The 20,109-nt window shown below is 43.4% G+C and overlaps 1 protein-coding gene across 1 annotated transcript in view; it reads left to right on the top strand.

The window, feature by feature from the left end:
- The first annotated feature begins 14,309 nt into the window (after window positions 1-14,309).
- UBXN2A (UBX domain protein 2A) overlaps window positions 14,310-20,109 on the top strand; it is a 35,805-nt gene continuing 30,005 nt past the window's right edge. Inside the window, exon 1 of the mRNA XM_075923416.2 lies at window positions 14,310-14,426. The gene's annotated coding sequence lies outside the window, so the exon portion shown is untranslated. The remainder of the gene's footprint in view (window positions 14,427-20,109) is intronic.

The raw sequence follows: 20,109 nt of genomic DNA, 5'->3' as shown, positions 1-20,109 counted from the left end.
CGGCGGCCGCTTGGGGGCGCTGGGCCGCTGCGCAGGCCCGGCGGCCCCTGCAGGGGACTCTCTAGCACGGCGCAGCGCGCTCTATGGGTCCTGCTGCTCTGCGCGGCGGGGGGGGGGGGGGAAGCTGGTCCAGCCGGCTGCCCAGAGCTGCGCTGCGGGCGGTTGCCGTCCAAGGAGCTGCGGGGGCTCTGGCTCCATGCAGCCCCCGAGGGAGTCTGGCTGCGGCTATTGCCTGGGCTACAGGGCTGTGTGGGGCAGGCAGCCGGAGTGCGGCTTGCTGGACGCACTGCACAGGTCCTGAGCAGCAGGGGGATTTCAGAGCAATAAAGCCTCGCTCTTTTCCAAGTGTGGTTTACACGGGGGTGGGGAGCAATAACACCCGCCCCATTCAGCCTATGGGGAAACTGAAGTACAGAAATGGGAATAAACAAGCCTCTGAGACCCAGCCCTAGTCACTAGATCAGCCTTTATGTGTATTGCAGTGGCCTCCAGAATCCCAAACCTAGATTAGGGTCCTGCGCTAAGTGTTGTTCAAACACCTAAGTGAGACCTTGCCTCTAAAACCATAGGCTGTGTGTCGATTGGCAAGATTTTGCGCAAAAGCAGCCGCTTTTGCACAAAATCTTGCCGCCTGTCTACACTGGCCGCGAGTACTTGCGCAAGAACACTGACGTTCTAATGTATAAAATCAGTGCTTCTTGCGCAAATACTCTTGACGCTCCCGTTCAGGGATAAGCCCTCTTGCACAACTGTTCTTGCGCAAGAGACCAGTGTAGACAGGCAACATGAATTTCTTGCGCAAGAAAGCCCGATGACTAAAATGGCCATTGGAGCTTTCTTGCGCAAGAGAGTGTCTACACTAGCATGGATGCTTTTGCGCAAAAGCACATCTCTTGCGCAAAGGCACATGCTAGTGTAGACTCTCTTGTGCAAATACTTTAATGCAAAAACTCTTGCGTTAAAAGTATTCGCGCAAAATCATGCCAGTGTAGATGTAGCCTTGCAGTCTAACTACAGACAAGGGGAGTATTATCCTTATCTTACAGATGAGGAACTGAGGCACAGAGAACTTATGTGTTCAGAACTTATCTGAACTTATGTGTTTGCTGCACATTGTAAAAAGGATTCTACCCATCCCTGGATGGTGGCAGGATTTTCCGTTAGATCAGCACTTTTCTACATTATCTACTTATGGACAGAACAGCCCACACAAGACCAGACTCCTTTTTTGGCTACAGGATTAGAATTGGAGCCTGGTTTATGGGATCGTGATTCCCGTTTCTTGAGGGGTGCATGAAGATGCTCCTCCAAACAGCGGAGCTGAGCTAGAGAATCTTTACCATCAGATATAGTTTGTGCTAAATGGAAACCATGGGCCACATCCTGCTTCGCCCTTTCTACTACAACAGATAGGTGGGCTTATGTCTCATACCTCTGATCCATGGGATGCCAGCATTTCAGCTGGCAGAATGGTGCTTCCCATATAATGACCCAAACTTTCAAAGTTTACTCAGCCAAGCAGTCTATTTTAAGTCAATGGAATAACTATCTCAATAAATGTTCCCAAGGATGGGAGTTCCACCACTTTCTATGGAAACTATGTCATGGTCCAATTTTTCTCTTCAGAAATTATCTCAACAGGGCAAGATTACAGTGCACAATTAAGATGACCTATGTTATGTTGCTGTACAGCTGCTCCAGTAATTGAATCAGTTTTACATCTCCACACTACAATCTTTGTGTCAGCAATATGCTGTGCTTGCATCAAGTTAACTGCATCATTGTGGGATGGTTTCTGAAAGGCAACACTTAAAACTGCATAGACCTAACTACATCAACCATGAGTGGTGGGGTGAACACCTGCCAGCTGCAGTGCTAGTTGGCTGGACAGCTGAGCTGTGGCCTCAGCCTTCCCACTGGCCCAGAGTTCTGGTTGGCCAGGAAGCCAAGCCTCAGCCTTCCCAGCTAGCCAGGTGTTAGCAGGATTGGGAAGGCAGTGCCTTTTTCCTTGCCTATGTTATTTGCTACCCATTACACTGACTCAGGCACTGCACCTAGCATGGAGATAGTTATTAAGTTGAATTAGCAGGTGAGTCACATCAGTGGAAGCTACTTTTAAGTGTAGAGTAGACACTTAGGCTACGTCTACATTGACAAGATTTTGCGCAAATATTTTTAACGCAAGAGTTTTTGCATTAAAGTATTTGCGCAAGAGAGCGTCTACACTGGCATGTGCTTTTGCGCAAGAGATGTGCTTTTGCACAAAAGCATCCGTGCCAGTGTAGACGCTCTCTTGTGCAAGAAAGCTCCGATGGCCATTTTAGCCATCGGGCTTTCTTGTGCAAGAAATTCACATTGACTGTCTACACTGGCCTCTTGCGCAAGAACAGTTGCACAAGAGGGCTTATTCCTGAGCAGGAGCGTCATAGTTCTTGCGCAAGAACTCCCCGCCAGTGTAGACAGGCAGCATGTTTTTGCACAAAAGCGGGCGCATTTGTGCAAAATCATGCCAATGTAGACACAGCCTTAGAGTTAGATCAACATAAGCTGCCTTACATCAACCAACCTCTGAAGTCCAGGCCTCAGACTAAATGGGCTACTTATCTTGCTTATACTACAAATGACAGATAAATGTTTCTGAATTTTTGCCTGGTATGCTTCACTCCATGTTTGTTGCTTATTGCTATGTATTAAAATGCATTTTTCTTATGTATGTACTTTTATACTGAAGCCAATCATTTTCTGAAGAGGGGAGAAAATATCTGCTATACCCTATTGGAGACCAATGTGTTTTACAGACTATTAATAGGATACAGCTAACTCCTTTTCACCGATGTGAGATTAATGTGAAATATTACAAAATATGAAACTACTAGAAGATTTACCCAGCATTGCTTGAGTCCTTAACTCAAATAAGTTTTTTTTTCTTCATCTAAATCTTTGTTCTTGAGTGGGGCTGGGGATAAGGGGTTCAGTATGCAGGCTGACCTGAGGAGAGAGGTGCCTGTCTATGGTCACTGTAGTGGGCACAGATGGAGGGGGTGCACAGCTTAGGTGCAGACAGACACACGGACACACAAACAAACTCTCTTAAATATATAGTAGATAGCTGTCCCTTTCTCCACCGCTGACCCAATAGGGTTTTAGTTGTCCTGATCCTCATCTCTGGGCTCTTGCTGACCCCTGTGGCTGTTACATAGTATAACTCTCCTTCCTCTCAGACCTTTTCCTTTCCATTTTATAAGAAACAATTGAATTCCAGGCCCATCCCATTGACCTGCACAATCAAACCCTTACCTTGCTTTAAGTTAGGGTAAGAGGAAGCTTCATACCAAATTCAGTGGTCCTAGATCTTACTGTTTAGGAGGCGTTCATGAACAGAATCACAGATGGGGACAAAGATATCTGCACAAACTCTTTAAAATACATAGTAGATAACAGTCAGATTTTTTTTTCAAAGTGAGCTACCCAGATTTTCAAGCTTAATGGTTCTTTTCGCTAATCCCCTTATTTACCTTGAGTTAGGTTTCAGTTATATCTGAGTAATTTATTGTCTAATATCCAAAAATCACAATAGACAGGTATAACCTTTATATATCTTGCTTGAACTTTTACCAGGTACAGAAGTCTGATCAAGTGATGATATGTGCTGGGAACAATTCTGATTGTCTCATTTGAGATTCCCATTTTCAACACTTTCAGACTGCTCTAGCAACATTGCTTCAAACATGCTCTTATCTGTTATTTAAAACCATAAGGACCTCTAAAATATTAGTTTGAGAAAAGCTGTTATTCTCAGTGAGCTGAATTTTGTTGTATTTTCTTTTTCATATTTCTATATTGAGCCTTCATGACAGGAACTGCAGGACAGAAAGGAATGTCCCTTTCCAAATGTATCAACAGAATATAAGTTGGGTGATGGGAGGTAGTATCACAGTGATGACCAATAATGTACTTTTCCCACAGTCTTGGTAATGCAGTGGATTAATTCAATAATAGTTCACCTTTGGAGATACTGGATTCAAAATCTGGATGGTACAAAAAGTAAAGTAATGTAATGGTCTCCTCTACCACATTTTTAGGAAAGATGTGGACAAACTGTAGAAGGTCCAGAGAAGAGCAACACAAATGATTAAAGGTCTAGAAAACATGACCTATGAGGGAAGATTGAAAGAACTGGGTTTGTTTAGTCTGTAAAAGAAAAGACTTGAGAGAGGACATAACAGCTTTCAAGTATCTAAAATGTTGTTACAAGGAGGAGGGAGAAGAATTATTCTCTTTATCCCCTGGTGATCGGACAAGAAACAACAGGTTTCAATTGCTGAAAAGGAGGTTTAGGTTAGACATTAAGAAAAACTTCTCTCTCAGGGTGGTTAAGCATGGAAATAAATTGCTTAGGGAGGTTCTGGAATCTCCATCATTTAAGACGTTTAAGAAAAAGTTAGTGTGTAATCTTCTTTCCCACAGCTCCCACCATTGCTCGCGTTGCGGGAATAGGGAGTGTGGAGCGACTGCTGCTGCCCCTCAGTATAAGGCTCCTTTCGTAATCCCTAAATCTGCATTCTAAGGGAACAGGGTTTCATGGTGGGAAAAGGGCAGGACAGTAGTGGGAAGGGGTGGGGCTTGAGGTACGGTAACGGACAGCCCCTGCTCTCTCAGCCCACATGGACTCTGGGGCCAAATTGTGCAATTGCTCTAGCCCAGGATGTCCCTCAGGCCTGGAGTTTGAGTCCCCTAGTCTAGATGTCGCTTGGTCCTGCCATGAGTGCAGGGGACCAGACTAGATGATCTCTTGAGGTTCCTTCCAGTTCTTTGATTCTATAATTCTATCTTGGCTGAACAAGCAGCTTCTGATCAAGAAAAGCTCCAGAATGCAATTACACAGAATGTCACAGATTATGATTGCAGTGTATTGGCAAGGCTGTTTGAGGAAACTTGCAAAACATCCGCTTGCAACATGCCTGACTGAAGACAGCACCCTCAATTTCATGACAACCCAAATTACTGATAACTTTTTAAAAAGCAGCATGAATTTCATAGTTGTCCAAGCTGTTTCATAGTTGAGTTCCTATCCAATTATTCTTAAAGTTAAAACATTATTGTAAAAGCTATATGTTTATTTTATTATTTACTAATCTTTTGCACTTGTCCTTTAAAAAAAATCTGAGGTCATTCCTGCAAACTGTACTCAAGTGAGTAGACCTTTTAAAGCCAAGAGGATGACTCAAACTAAAGAGGCTGATTCAGTTAAAAAAAAATGCCCGCACACTGCTTTGAACTTATATCCTATAACATCTAATTCTTAAATGTTTTATTCCTAATATGTTAGAGTAATAGTGAACAGCATATTTCCTGTTGGATGTTTTCTGTCAAGATTCCTTTTGGAATGTGCTTTGTTTTTGTGTTTATTTTCCAGGTCCTATTATAAGGTATGGCTAATATTGTTCTGACTGGGGTGCCAGCATGTGACTTTCTACTCTCTGCATCTTAGCTTGAATGCATTCACAAAGTCACCTTTTCAGTATTCAATATATAATCACAAATTGAGAGGTTTAAAAATTGTTTAGCACAAAAGACATAGTAACATAGGGCTAGCATTTTATAATATACATGCCAAGAGATTTAAGAGCTGTTTAACAATAAAATGTAACACACTTAGGAAATGGATTTAAAATTATGCCTGTAATGCAGAAGTTTACATGGTGCCATGATCTTTTTTTAGATTGTTACATAATATTTGAAACAAACAATACAACAGAAGGGTTTAACAACCAAGTCTGGCTCTTTTCAGTACTGCTCACTCAAGAAAACTCTGTGAAATCAGTAGGAATTTTGCAGGAGTAAAAAGTGTTGAATTTTCTTTGGGAGAAAGAGAGGAGAGGAAAAGCGTATACAATTATTATTTATTTGCATTATAGAGATCAAAACAAGATAAGGGTCCCCCAGTGTTGGATACTGTATAAATATATCATAGAAGATTTTCACATCCATATTTTAAGGCAGAAATTACGTGTCAATTGAGGATTCATAATTAGGTCTTGCAGAAAGGTGTTTAAATGCCTTCAAAAGCAAATCCCTTGAGAAAGTATTATTTATTTATATTATAGAAATGTCAAGATTCATTAGAGAGTTCATGAATGTCTCTTTAAAAGATACACAGAAAAGAAGATGCACATATCTGGGATATGTGTTAAGAATAAAGCTGAGCAAATGTTCTATTGGGAAGCTAGAAGTACACAAAAAAAGGGAATCAACTGAAAGAATCTCTCCATCAAAAGGGAAAACTTATGGGACCTAATGGTGTAGAGCCCAGCATAGACAGGGATGGTACATCTTTATTTGAGTTGATTCAGAAGATTTTGGTCTAGCCTATCTGTATTTACAGTCTAGTCCTAAAAGGCACATAGGAGACAGGTGCATATTACCAGAAGTAGAAAAATCCTGCATTTCTTATCCAGGACTTCATTGAGGGAGTTTGCTTAGAGAAGGATCCAATGTCCATGTTTGCTTTAAATCTGGATAATATTACCAAGGTTGATTTTGTGATCTCTCTCACAAACTGAAAAATTCCAAGAATACTAACCAAAAAATAATCTTTTCAGGAATCCGTTATAGTAGCATGTATGTGTTCTTTTTTTTCATGGTGCCAATTTGTCTTGATATCAGCTGAATCATGAAAGGAGGAAGAATGGAGTGAGACGGGTGGGGCCTCGGAGAAGTGGTGGAAAGGAGGTGGGACAAGGGTGTTTGGGTTTGAGGTAGATCCTGGATTGCACTTAAATTCAAAAAGTGATCTTGTGCTTAAATAGGTTGGAGACCACTGTCCTAAGGGCAGTGATGGGAAAAGTACTCAAAAATGTACTTGAGTAAAAGTACCTCTACTTTGAAATAAATGTAACTAAGTAAAAGTTTTGTGCAAAATCTTGCCAATCTAGATGCACCCCTTGAGTAAAAGTATCCCATCTTAATTGTTCTTAAGTATCCAGAAGTAAAAAGTAGCCATCCCATGGAAGTCTATAGTTAACCACCGGAGTGTGTCTCTCTCTTTCTCTCTCTCTCAATCTCACTCACACACACACAAATGTACACGTATATATGTATAGTTATGTTTGTGTGTGTATTATCCCTGCATCCTTTAGTTATTTCTTTTCCAATCTGAAAAGTCCCAGTCTTGTTAATCTGTCCTCATATGGATGCTGTTTCTTCCCCCTAATCATTTTGTTGCCTTTTCTGTACCTTTTCCAAATCCAATACACCTTTTTTTTTTTTAGATGGGGTGACCAGATTTGCACCCCAGACGTGGGCGTGCCATAAATTTATATATAGGCAATATGATATTTTCTGTCTTATCTATTCCTTTCCTAATGATTCCCAATATTCTGTTAGATTTTTAATTTTTAGACTGCATATACATTAAGCAGGTTTTTTCAGGGAACTATCTACAATGATTCCAAGATCTCTTTCTTGAGTGGTAACAGCTATTTTAGATCCCATCATTTTTGTGTGCATAATTGGGATTATACTTTTCCATGTGCAATATTTTTCACTTAACAATACTGAATTCCATCTGCTATTGTATTGCCCAATTACCTAGTATTGTGATATCCCTTTGTAACTCTTTGCAGTCAGCTTTGGACTTAACTATTTGAAGTAATTTTGTAGTATGTGCAAATTTTGCCATCTCACTATTTACCCCCTTTTCAAGAACATTTAAAAGTTCAAGGGTTCTGGTCAAAATACAAATCCCAGCAACACAACACTCATTGCTACTCTTCCCCCCCCCCCCCCAGCTTTTAAGTACCTGGAAATGTTTTCATGATGATCTAAGGGTCTCTTAATTACTTGAATGACCAGTCTTTTGTTATTCTTAATCACCCGCCTCTCTTTTCTTATGACAAACTCCCTGCCCCAAAGGCAAAGCTGCAAGCCCTCAAATGCTATTGCAGTTAAGAGCTGCCTTTGAAGCCAGGGCATGCAGTTTTAATCAGACTTCAAGTATGAACTCCAGGGGTTCAAACTTGGTACCTAACCACCCTTAAATGGCACCCAAGTGCACGTGGCTGTGTTTTAGCAAATCAGAATGCTGGCTTGCACAAGTGTCAGTGGGATGATGAAAGTAGTGAGTAACTAAGCACTTCCAGAAATTGTAGTGGAGTGAAAAGCACAATATTTTCCACACAAAAAAAGCTACTTGAGTAAAAGTCAAAGTATCACAAAAATAAATTTCTTGAATAAAGTACAAATACCAAAAAAAGTACTTGAGTAGTGTAATGAAGTATTTCTACTTAGTTACTTTCCACCTCTGCCTAAGGGATGTCTTTGTCTGATCCATGTGCTCCTCCATACCTGTTAGCTTTCCCCCAGCCCTTAGTTTAAAAACTGCTCTACAACCTGTTTAATTTTAAGTACCAGCGATCTGTTTCCATTTTGTTTTAGACAGAGCTCATCTTTCCTGTATAGGCTCCCCCCCTGCTCAAAAGTTTCCCCATTTCTTAATAAATCTAACCCTTTCTCCCTGAACTATTGGACTCAACCATATACTGAGACCCTATCTACCAGTAACTGGCCCTGCATATGGAACTGGAAGCATTTCAATGAATGCTACCATGGAGATCGTGGTTTTCAATCTCCTACCTACCAGCTTTGTCAATGGGAAATCTGAGTGTGAAATGACTGTAGACTATGTTCTCATATGTTTTTGCTAGAATCTCATTTTCTATGCTCACTTTCAAGAGAAATCGGTATATGTACACATTACTTCAAATGCTTCAGACAACTTCTGTCTCAAGTTGTTAGGGTCAACCAATACATCTGATGTGCTGACATAATTTTGTTATATGTAGGCAATTAGTTTTTCTTCTGGTCTGGTTTGTTTTGTTTAATATGTTGTTAAAAAAAGAAAATACCCCTTGCAACTCATCTTCTGTTTGCTTTTAGAGATGCTACTGTGCATTGCTTCTTCTGTTCTACTTTGATGGAATGGGTGGTGACAGTTCAAACACTGCTTTACTTTGTCAACATCCAGATTCACTCTTACATCATAAAACAAGGTCAGAGGTAGATACAGTATTATCTTCCACACAAGAGCTTCTAATTCCCCATGGCAAAAAGACAGAGATGGTTGCATTCATCTTGTGAATACTCCATTAGAGTTTTTTTCAGTGAACTTATTGTAGACTATTTGCTCTTATCACTTATCCCACAGTAAGCAAAGGACCAATTACTCTTGTACAGTTCATGTAGTTCTTACCAGAGAATAAGTTGCATAAAATGCACAACAGTGTTTTAGTGAGGTCCTGATCTTGACTGTACTTGAATTTGCCAATATTTTTTTTCATATTCTTTTACTGAAAATAATAGTATATCTTTTGCTTGGGTCCCCCAGAAGCCACATACTTTTTCAAAGGTCTTGATCCTATTAGGAGAACTACTAGGGAGCTAACGTGGACATTGAATTAATTAAGACAGTACTTCCCATTCAGTGAGACCAGTGGAGGAGCAAAATACTACCAGTACCAGTTTTCCAAATCAATTACCTGACTACATCAGGCAAGTTCCATTTTGGTTCTGCATACTGTTGAGGAAAAGGTATGGTCTCCAAAATTAAAATAAAGCACTTCAGGAGTAAGTTAAAATAAACCTCAAATGTTTTGCTGAACTGGGGCCAAAGTACTCAGCATTCCACTGTGAAGACTGGCTAGCTGCATTACATCAGTAGCTTCTAAGATTTGGATAATTTTGTAAACCATTTTACAAGTTCTTTGCCTTTTGTAAAAAGTATCAAGATACTAGTGAGATGTGACATAAATTCCTTTATCGTAGTAAAATAATAATACATATGCTAATTTAGTGCCCTCCTCTAAGGCTTAATAACTTCAAGCAAATACAAGTAAAATCACAGTAGTGTAAGAGCCTGACTAATCCATACTTTAATACTTGGATGATTTTATAATTTGCACACATAAACACGGCAATTTCTCCCCTGTTCTCAGTGAAGATTCATAATCAGACAGCTGTAATGAGGGGCTTATCTACCCAACCAGCTAATGCATGGCAAAACAGGGCATAAATCTACAGCACACTAGCGTCCATATACTAAAAACACTCTGTGTAGCCCCTTCTACCGTGTATTAAAAGTTCTTTAGGGTATGATGGTGAATTCCCATTTCAAATAGCAAAGCTGCTGTAGCAGCATCCATAAAGCAAGTTAGTGCCTGGTAAGCTAGTGCTCTGTAGATCCACACTAGGCTTTGCCAGGAGCTAAGTTGTTGGTAGTCAAGCCCTTCATCCCATTTGGAAAGCTTAATTATTTTTACAAAATATTTTTCAGAACATTTAGTACATTATATGTATCACAATACAATTAAGTGTAAATTACAACTACCGAACTAAAGATTCTGCTCTTCATACTCACACTGAATGATAACTTATTTCAATGCTGCTTGCAAAAATAGGGTTGACCGGTGTCCAGTTTTGAACCAGACAGTTCAGTATTTGAGCTTTCAGTTCAGGAAACAAATTGAGAAAATATAAATATCCAGTATTTTCTAAATAAGATGTAATGTAGATTGTGATGTAACGTCAAGTGTGTCTGGTATTTTTGTTGAAACCATCTGGCAACCCTATGCAAAAATAAGGTACTAGTCTACATAAGAGAGCTTAGAATCAGGCCCTAAATCAGGGGTGGGAAACCTTTTTTGGATTGGGGGCAACTGACCCACAGAAAAATCAGTTAGGGGCCAGAAAAGGCAGCAGTGGGGGGTGCCAGTGTGAGCTCCCCAATGCTGAAGGAGCCCTAAGATCCAGGCAACTCAGGCCTCCTGAAGCTTAAGTTCCCTACCCCTGCCCTAAATGAACAAATATTTAGTGAAGTACTATCTTTGCTTTTTAAATTACCTTTGTTCACACTTGCTAATTCCTAATAAGTCTTGTGTTAATTGGTGTGAATTTACAAGTTTTGTTTGTGTTTAATTTAAATTACATTTAAGTGTTTTACAATGTATCACTGATTATTAAATCCCTTGTTAAAACATGCATACTGGAGTAAGCTGAAAATCTTTGTGATAACTGCTGCTACCAGTCTGCTCTGTATGTGCTTTTAGTCATTGGCTCACTATTACTTTGGGTTTTTTTATTAGTTTGTTTTGAATAGTTTCTAGTATCAGCTTCTTTTAGTGTGAGTTCTTGAAGTAGCAAGATAGAGCATTCAAGTCACAGCCTGGTATAAAGAAGGAAGACTCCTATGCTTACAAAATGCAGGACAATGTAGCACTTTAAAGACTATGCTTACAGTTTCTCTATCTCATTCCTTTCTTCTTTTTTGCATCCCCTTTGTAACCTTAAGCCCACATTTCTCAAACTGTGGGTCCCAACCCCTCGGGGGTCATGAGCAACTTAGAGGAGGTTCGCAGTATCACAAAAGTTTGAGAACCCCAGCCTTAAGCCACTAGTTTGCGGTTAGCATGCAGTTTTTTTGTACTATACAAAGCCCAGACAGAACTCCTTCTGGAATATGTCAATGCCAGTTCTTAATTAGTCCCTTAAGCAAAATGAGAGCCATTCTATTCTCCAGAGAGTTCAATGTGTTGCTTCTACTGCAGTCCCAGCCACTGCCCAACACAAAGTCGGAAAGACCTCGAATTGGTTGCAGCCCCTTAGCCCCTTCCATAGCTGACAAATACTCCCATTGAGTTGCAGTGCTGTTGGATATAGTGTTTTGAGTAAGCCAATATTTATCCATCCTTGTAAACTGCCTCTGAATGTACCTTCATGTATGCTTTGCTTACTCATGTTCAGATAAGGAAATAAAGCTGGCTGTGTGCATCATCAGCCTGTCACGTTTGCTTTTCAGAATACATCTTGTGCCAGGACCACAAAAAAGAATTGCTTTTTCTCCCCTTTTAAATAGTTCTATCTGAAATGGAGAGGTTAATTCACAACAAAATACATTAGCCACATCAGGAGAACATTTGGGAAAAAAGATATACCATTTGCATTAAAATTGTGATATTCTGTAATGAACTCTAGGTGGGCAGACACCTGTGTCTATGCAGATTTTTTTCAAAGATATGTGTACCTGCTGGTGTTTTCCACTGGTGCCACAGTGGTGCACAGACACTTCCACAGCAGATAGGCTGCAGTCAGGGGCAGCAGGTTTGCAGAAATTTTGGTGGTGGCCAGAATGCCCAGAGCCCGCACCCTCCCCCAGTCAAGCTTCCCCATCACCACCTTCCTAATGCTCTGGGAGGGAGTTTTGCGTCAGGGAGGGATGTGGGTTCTGGGTGTTTGGGTGCTGGGTGCAGGCTCTGGGCTGGGGCAAGAGGTTGGAGTGCAGGAGTGGTTTCAGGCTCTGGGAGGAGTTTAGATGCAGGAAAGGTGATAGGTTGGGCTCTGGGAGAGAATGTGGGTACAGGAAGGGATGAAAGGTGCAGGCTCCGTGATGGTGTCTGGGTGCTAGGTGTAAGCTATGACCTGCGACAGAGGGTGGTAGTGGAGGATGGGGGGAAGGCTGCAGGCTGAGAGGAGTTTAGGGGGCAGAAGGGCAGGTGGGGGAGAGAGTGGGATGTGCACAGATAGGGGTGGTGCAGAGATAGGGGTGCTGCACTTGTAAGGCACCCCCTCTGGTAGTAGCTCCTGGGAAAGCAGGGTTCTCCTTGCACGAGGCTGTCCATTTGCTGACCCCCTAGCACTCCAGCATTCCCTAGCCTGCCTGCTGTCCCCCAGGTGATTTAAAATGGCTAAAGGTCCAGCTGACACCACCACTGGCAATGCAGCTCCGCTTGTCTGCCAGCACATCCCTGATCCCTGTGACCCTGGTGGGGTAGTGATAGAAATGTAGCCGTGTTAGTCTGGGGTAGTTGAAGCAAAATGCAGGACAATGTAGCACTTTAAAGACTAACAAGATGGTTTATTAGATGATGAGCTTTCGTGGGCCAGACCCACTTCCTCAGATCTAATAGTGGAAGAAAGTAGTCACAACCATATATACCAAAGGATACAATTAAAAAAAATGAACAAATATGAAAAGGACAAATCACATTGCAGAACAGAAGGGGGATGCGGGGGGGTGGGAAGGGGGAGGAAGGAAGGTAAGTGTCTGAATTGCTGATATTAAAGGTAGGGAGAGTGGGATGTTTGTGAGTTAATGGTATTACAGGTGATAATTGGGGAAACTGTCTTGGTAATGGGTGAGAAAGTTCAAAGTCTTGTTAAGTCCTTGTTGACAAGTGTCGAATTTTAACATGAATGACAGTTCAGAGGATTCCCTTTCAAGTGCAGATGTAAAAGATCTTTGTAGCAGAATGCAGGTGGCTAAGTCATTTAGAGAGTGTCCTTTCTGGTTAAAGTGGCAAGAAACTGTTTTCTCTTTGTGATCTTGTCTGATATCTGTTTTGTGGGCATTAATCCTTTGGCGAAGTGTCTGAGATGTGTGTGTATCTCTATGCACTGTCCCCAGGACTCTGCAGGGGGATCAACTATCTCCACTACAGACAAGCCTTGTGGCTCTTGGCAGGGTCCTGAAAAAATAAAGAGAGACACCTGCTTTTTAAATTACTTCATTGCTTATCTTATGACTTCCTAGAAGTGGAGGTACAAATCTAGAGGGAACAATTTCTCCCTCAGCAGTAGATAAATTAGCTTTTGTCTGGTGTACTATGTGGTGGAGTCTTTTGCACGCACCGACGTTTAGAAAAATAACGTTTTCCATGGCTGTTCACAGTATCTTTTCAGGACCAAGGGCATGCATCTATTTGTGAATTCTTCCACAGTATGCATAATTATTTTCAGAAGTGCCCCCTCACTGCACTCTACTAGTCCCCTTCCTCTCACATCCTGCACTGGGGGTTGCTTGCTCTCTATTCCAGAAGCAGTTGCCTCGGAACAATTGTTCCAGGGGCGAGGGTGCAAAAAGCCATTGAACTAAACACCCTGTGTGTAACGGAAACAACCTCAAGCCAAGGGGTGCGCACCCCTAATTTCCAATAACCCCAGTGCAGCTCCCAAGCGTGTGAGGGTTTCTAGTTTTGCTCAGGGGCTTTTGGTGCCTCCTCCCATGAACGTATTTGCCACGAGCCTAATCTGATGCCCCCGAGGAGAGGGGCCAGCGCGCTGTACACTCAGGAATTGAGCCTCACAATCCCTTCACGTGGGGGGGGTCCAGAGACCCCTACCAGGGCCAGGAGACTCGAGGCACAAACGAGCCTCCACCTTCCATCCCAGCCCCGCCCCGCCCCTGGCACGGCTCGGACGCCAGTGGGGCCGAGGCGCGCGAGCGAAGAGGCAGCTGTAACCGCCGCCGAGCAATGGAGGACAAAGAGCAGGTCACGTGAGGTAAGAGGCCGCAGCGGGCCCCGCCCCCCCGAGCGGGCGGAAGGAAGGGGGCTCCCGGCCCTGCTCGGCCGGCCGGTGGCTGGCTGCGGCGCCAGGTGAGCGGCGCGGGGCGGCTGCGCTTCCAGCGAGAGCCGCGCTGGGGGGAGGCGGGGGCGCGCTGCTCGCCCCGCGTGGCGCAGGCTGAGGTGCGGGGCGGCGCGCCCAGAGGGGAGATGCCTGCCCAGAGGGGTGGGTGTGTGGGTGGGGCGGGCACTGCGTGACTGCACTTTGTGTCGAGTTGACACTGTTGGTCCCTGAGGGGGCGGCCTGAAAGGCGGGCACCTGCCGCCAGCCAGAGACGCGCCGGGCTCGGGGGCGAGGAGTTTCGCTGGAGTCTCCGCGAGGCCTAAAGCAAAACCCTCCCTTCTCCCGCATGTGCGAGCGTTAGAAAGTGCGGGCACCCCACACTGGGAGGGTCTCGGGTATCACCCCGAAGTAGCGCTCGTGGGCTCCCGCCCAGGGCTTATTTAACTGCCCGCCCTGCTGTTTGGGGAGGGGGAGGGATTGTGGATGGATGGGTGTCAGCGCATGATGAGCAGCTCGGTTCTTCCCTCCCTCCCTCTCCCTCCTTTCCCTTCGGTTTTGTCGCTCTGCATAGTGCGATCTCGTCCTTGGCTATTCTTGGAGACGTGATAAGGCAACATGTCCTTGTGCTCCTGCGTGCTTTCCATCCAAGTGACTGCTGGGTGACCAGGCCTAGCTGGCTCAATGTCAGTAGCGCACTACAAATCAGTCACGAGAGAGTCTGCTAGAGCTGTGGTGGCTTGCTGCTAAAGACAAGTCTTATCTGAGTTCGGTGATGGCCCTGGCAGTGTCTGCACTATGGAAGTTTGTGTGGCTGCCACATCACCCAGGTAGCTGGCAATGTGCATTTGGAGGTCGGAGTTGTGTCCACTTCTTTTGTTGCATTTTACAGTTTAGAAAGCGCCTATGTGATCTTCTTAGGACTGTAGCCTTGCATGGTGAAAGGTTAGGGTAGCTTGCTCTATATTTGGATAACATAATATCACATACATGTCACTTTAACTGGAGCTAGTCAAAACTGTTCTTTTTCTCAGTGACTTTTTGACTATAACGAAAATGTGGAAGATAAGTTTTGGTGAAGGCTTTGCTGGGGTTTTGTTGCCAGCAACATTTCTGTATTAGAAAAACAAAAAGTTTGTGGGTTTTTACTCCTTGGTCTAGAATGTAGAGGAAAACCAAAAATTGAACATATTTTATTAGAGTTCTACTAATAAAGAGGCACTTGTCTCATTTTCCTTGTACTTCCGTTTGTGCTTGCATCCAGCTCTTGTCTCTCACTTAGTAAATTCTGTGTGGCAGGGATAGTCTTTTTGTTCTATGTTAATACAGTATCTAGTTAGCACAATGAAGGCCTTGTCCATGACTAAGGTTCTAAGAGTGTTAAAATACAAATGATCGGTACTCATAAAATTATAGTCTCTACTCCCAAGAGTTTGCTGTAGTAGGTAGTGTTTATGCTCATCAACTTATGCCTCTGTTACTTCCTCTTCCTAAAGAAAACACTTAAATAGTGCATCTACTCCATGTGCTCCAGGGATGCATATGACAGGTCCCTTGTACCAAAGAACTTGTAGCTTTAGGTCCCAATCTCATGATTGGAGTCTAAATGATGGACTTGAGACATGTGAGGATGTAAAGATATGAATTACAGATATGATTACACACATGTAGATGTGTGTGTTTTGATGGCTAAAAAGTTTGTAAAGTGTAAGTGCATGTTTTTGTGAAACAGACTAATTTTATAGTGTATAGCTTTTAATGATATCTAGACATGTCCAACAGAAGTTTGATTTGTGAGTGAAATTTGTGTGAATAGGGTTGATTTTTGTCTTTGGTTTGCTTTTGGGGGAATTCTGCACAGAACATAAGAATGGCTATACTGGGCCAGACCAAAGATCCATCTAGCCCAGTATCCTGTCTTCAGACAGTGGCCATTGCCAGGTACCCCAGAGGGAGTGGATAGAACAGGTAGGTAATCATCAACTGATTCCTCCCGTCACCCATTCTCAGCTTCTGACAAACAGAGGCTAGGGACGCCATTCCGACCCATCCTGGCTAATAAGCATGTATGGACTTCTCCTCCATGAGTTTATCTAGTTCTTTTTTGAACTATGTTATAGTTTTGGACTTCATGACTGCCTCTGGCAAGGACTTCCACAGGTTGACTGTGCGTTGGGCCAAGAAATCCTTTTGCTTATTTTAAAACTGCTACCTATTAATTTCATTTGATTACCCTTAGTTCTTATGTTATGGAACAAATACATTTTTCCTTCTTCACTTTCTCCATACCAGTGATGATTGTATAAGACCTCTATCATAGCCACCCTTAGTCTCTTCTTTTGTAAGCTGAAAAGTCCCAGTCATTTTGATGCCATTCCAAACCAACAATTATTTTTGTTGCCTTTTTCTGAATTTTTTCCAATGCCAAGATATCTTTTTTTTTTAGATGAGGTGAGCACATCTATACGGAGTATTCAAGATGTGGGCGTACCATGGATTTATATAGAAGCAATAACATAGTCTCGGTCTTCTTCTCTATCCCTTTTTAAATGATTCCTAATGTTTGCTTTTTTTTGACTGCAGCTGCACATTGAGTGGATGTTTTTAGAGTACTATCCACAATGACTCCAAGATCTCTCTCTTGAGTGATAATAGCTAATTTAGTCCCCAACATTTTGGGGACTATAGTATAGTTGGGATTATGTTTTGCATGATGCATTAATTTGCATTTATCAACATTAAAATTCATTTGCCATTTTGTTGCCCCGTCACCTCGTTTTGTGAGATCTTTTTGAAGCTTTTCAAAGTCTGCTTTGGTCTTAACTATCTTGAGCAGTTTAAAAAATTTGTGCCCCCAAATTAAAAATTCTATGTATGCTATTTTAAAATTCTGCCTATTTTATTTGAAACTGACATTATTGTGACAATTCTTTTGGTAGTGTATTTCAAAAGAGCTTTAAGCATGTATGTCCATAACAATACAGATAACCAAAAAGATTCAGTAAATGTTTTTGACAATTAGATTCCTTACTATGCACATTACAGGCAGTCCCCGGGTTACGTACAAGATAGGGACTGTAGGTTTGTTCTTAAGTTGAATTTGTATGTAAGTCGGAACTGGTACATATTGTAGGGGAAACTCTAGCCAAACATTTTTTTTAGTTTTGGATAGCATAGGGAAAGGTTAACTCCCCTCTAATGTTTGTTTTGCTGTCTGTTCCCCTGTTCAGAAGATTTCACATCTATTTCTGTCCCTGTGACAAACTCAGGACTAAAGGAGTAACTCATCAAATACCAAACAGCTCTGCACCATGCTTTGAGCTAATAGCTTTATTTCCACATACCACCCAGGGTTCTAGGAGGAGGGTCCTTTTTTTGCTAACACAATGAGGCCAGCACTTTGTTTGTTTTGGTGGAGTCTTTGTTTGCCCAGGGAGCCCAGCATGTATAGGGGGAGGAGGGGCGGAGAGGCTGCTTTTGTCTGCTGTTCGGCAGCCTGTTGCTCAGGGGAGGGGGCAGCCTGTTGCTGGCAGGGGGGGAGGGGGGGAGGCGTGCAGGATGCTAGGCCGCGGGGGGGGGGGGGGGGCACTTTTCCTCTGCCCGGCAGCTCTGCGGGATCCCTGTCCCTGTGGCCAGCTGCTGCAGGCAGAGGCCAGTTGGAGCCGGCCGAAGAGGAGGAGAAGGTGGATTCTAGGACCCAGGTGAGCGAGCCCCGGGGACGCTGCTGCGCTCAGGGAGCCCAGCATGTATAGAGGGGAGGAGGGGCAGAGAGGCTGCTTTTGTCTGTTCGGCAGCCTGTTGCTCAGGGGAGGGGGCAGCCTGTTGCTAGCAGGGGGGCAGCGGGCGTGGGGAGGCACTTTTCCTCTGCCCGGCAGCTCTGCGGGACCCCAGTCGGAGCCGGCCCGAGGAGGAGGAGGATCCTAGGACCCAGGTGAGCGAGCCCCGGGAATGCTGCTGCGCATGTGCGGGAGTTGCCTCACCCCGTTCGTTCGTATCTAGGGATCCGACGTAAGTCGGATCCAGGTAAGTCGGGGACTGCCTGTAATACAAAAAACTGAGTAATAATTCATTTAAACTACAGTAAAACTCCGATGGTGTGGCATCTGATGGTCCGGTACTCCTGATGGTCTGGCACCATCAGGAACCCGGAAGTGCTCCGGGCAGCCAGACCATTGGAGCTGCTCTGCCCCCAGCTTCCCCGATTCAGCCGCTGCTAAAACTGACCAGCAGCTGAATCAGGGACGCCTGGGGCAGAGCCGGACTATCGGAAGGGGGGGCTATGACGGGTCTGGGGTGGCATCCCCTCACCCCATCCCTTTGGATAGTCCGGCATATCTGATAATTCGGCACCCCCTGGGTCCTAAAGGTGCCGGATTATCGGAAGTTTACTGTACAACAGCGAAACATATTTCCCACACCTCATAATCAGAGCATAGGTTTGTGGGAGTCAGGGGTGACCGAAGTAATTGCTGGGAAGGAGCCTGGGAGTGAACCTGGATGGTGGCTGAGTTAGAGTGAGAGAAATATGGAATACTTTTTTGGGGGATTTGGAGGGAGGGCTGTTGGGACACTGCTCCATGCAGACCGTAGCTGATCCTTAGCCTCTCCATTCAGTCAGGCACATCTGTCCATCCCCATGTGGTCCTATTCATCTTCCCCCTCCCCTCCTATTCATCTTCCTCCATCCTCCTCCCCAATCCCTATGTGACTTTTCATCACCTCTTTTCCCTGTCCCCATGTGGCCCTGCAACACCCCTTCAGCCACTCCTCCTTCCTTTCCCGCATGTGGCCCTGCACCCCTGTTCCCATTCAGCCCTTGGCTCAATGCTCTCACCCACTAGCTCCTATGCCCCTGTCTTAGCCTGTATTTTCCTCCACTATTCTTTTGATCCCCAGCCTGTGCAGCTCTATGTGCCCGCGTTTATCTGGCTCCACGGGCAGGGCACTGAGATAAGTAGCCTCTCCTCCCTATCAGCCAGCTGCCCTCTCTTTGGCCTTCTGGTGGGAGAAAGATGTTAAACTTACATTCTGCTGAAAAGTTCTGCTGCATTGATTTTATGTGGGGGGGGGGGGAATCTGTGGGGGATGTGAATTCTGCACACATACAGAATTCCCCCATGAGTATTAAAACAAACTTAAATGCTAGCTCCATTGTACTGTCGACTCCCTCGGCACAATGTTTGTTAAAGTGAAAGTCACTAGTTTTGCCTACTGTTAAAGAATTTGAGTTCTCACACTAAATACCAATATAAAATGAATATAGCTAATATAATTTAACTCCAAATTATCCTTTTGTATAAATCCAAGGTTGTCTTTCACAGCTGGATAAGTTTGCATACAGTATTCTATTTGTGCAAGGCCTCATTAGCATAGTAGAAACTTAGTCTTGATGACTTGCTTCTATTACATGTTCTATAACAATTCTGATTACATCTTGACTTCAGTTTTTCATTACTGTCAAATTACTTGGGTTTCAGACTTGATATGTGGAGAAGTAAATGTACTTTTTTTTAATAATGCAAATATTTAAAACATGCAAAAATTTCAGTAGAGCACTACAGAAACAAAACTGTATACAGTAACATGGCTTTGCTTATATAATGTGCTATTACAGAACTGTAAAACAAGGGAAGACATTTAACATTATACATTTATTAAAAGAACATAAATGCAGTGTTTTGGCTGATGCAATAAATACTGCATAATATAACCAGT

Source organism: Pelodiscus sinensis, chromosome 3 (assembly GCF_052426305.1).
Source record: "Pelodiscus sinensis isolate ZL-2025 chromosome 3, ASM5242630v1, whole genome shotgun sequence".
Classification (NCBI taxonomy): Eukaryota; Metazoa; Chordata; order Testudines; family Trionychidae; genus Pelodiscus; species Pelodiscus sinensis.
This window is presented reverse-complemented; position numbering and strand designations above follow the sequence as displayed.